Source organism: Pseudophryne corroboree, chromosome 9 (assembly GCF_028390025.1).
Source record: "Pseudophryne corroboree isolate aPseCor3 chromosome 9, aPseCor3.hap2, whole genome shotgun sequence".
In the NCBI taxonomy this organism is placed as follows: domain Eukaryota; kingdom Metazoa; phylum Chordata; class Amphibia; order Anura; family Myobatrachidae; genus Pseudophryne; species Pseudophryne corroboree.
Window position 1 is genome coordinate 51,338,388 of NC_086452.1, and position 1,241 is coordinate 51,339,628.

Here is a 1,241-nt window from a genome sequence, read left to right on the forward strand (position 1 = left end):
TTGCATCCTTTTAACCCGAAGAAACTCCATTAATACAATTGCATGGTCAATGCTAGCAATGCCTAGCACATATGTGACTAAGGGGTACATAGTATTTACTAAGGTGGGGGCTTATAGAAATGGAGATGTTGCCCATATCAACCAATCAGATTCTACTCCTTATTTATCTAGCACCTTCTAGAAGATAATATCTGGAGTCCGATAGGCTGCTATGTGCCACGTCTACACCTCTATAAACCTGCACTTTAGTAAATGTACCCCCCAGTGACTTTTTTTTCCAGTGTTTCCCATAAGCTTCACTAGGAAAAACTTTTACAGTCTTGGTAACTAGTTTTTTAGTGTGAACAAGCAAATGCCTTTATTTATTTAAAAATAATGCAGGGTGTGCGGTGTACCCAGGCCCTCACTGGGGTCCATCCATCAAGCCTGCTCCCGGGTAAATAGTACCCCTTTCCTTCCTTGGTACCACTGGCCCTCCTTCTGATGAACATAATGTTTTTAGATATGGTATAAAATTAATGATGTACGAGCGTTAATATGATATTATTTTTCCAAATACAGTTCTAACTACAAACCCAAAAACTGTAAATGGTACAACGTCCAAGCCTACAGCATTACCTACACCGACTACAAAACAAGGGACTACCTTGTCCAGAACTACAAATCAACCCAGCAGAGCAACCACACCTGCTAGACTAAGTACAATCAGATCCACCACAACAAAAAGACCTAGCACAACAGGAGCCAGTACAACAGTTAGACCTAGCACAACAAGACCGGGGACAACAGCTAGACCTAGCACAACAAGACTGGGGACAACAGCTAGACCTAGCACAACAAAACCGGGGACAACAGCTGGACATAGAACAACCAGATCTGGCACAACTGCTGGACTAAGTTCAACCAGATCAAGCACAACTACTGGACCTTGTATATCCAGTACAACAGCTGGACCCACAACAACGAGCATGCCAGGTGGCACAAGTACACCAAGCACAGGCAGATTTATGACACCATCCCAAACTCCAGCAACTGTATCCATTCCAGCAACAGGGGAACTATATGGTTCCTTGTGTCAGTTCAGAATACTGAATATAACCATGAAAGACACTGGAGGTGACTTCCGTCAAAGAGTTTCAGCAGGGGTAAGCAGCATTCATTGAACAAACTGTCTACAAAATAATTTCTTTACAAAATTATCTATTGGCTTTAGAAATCAGCGCAGTCTTAGGGTGCATGGA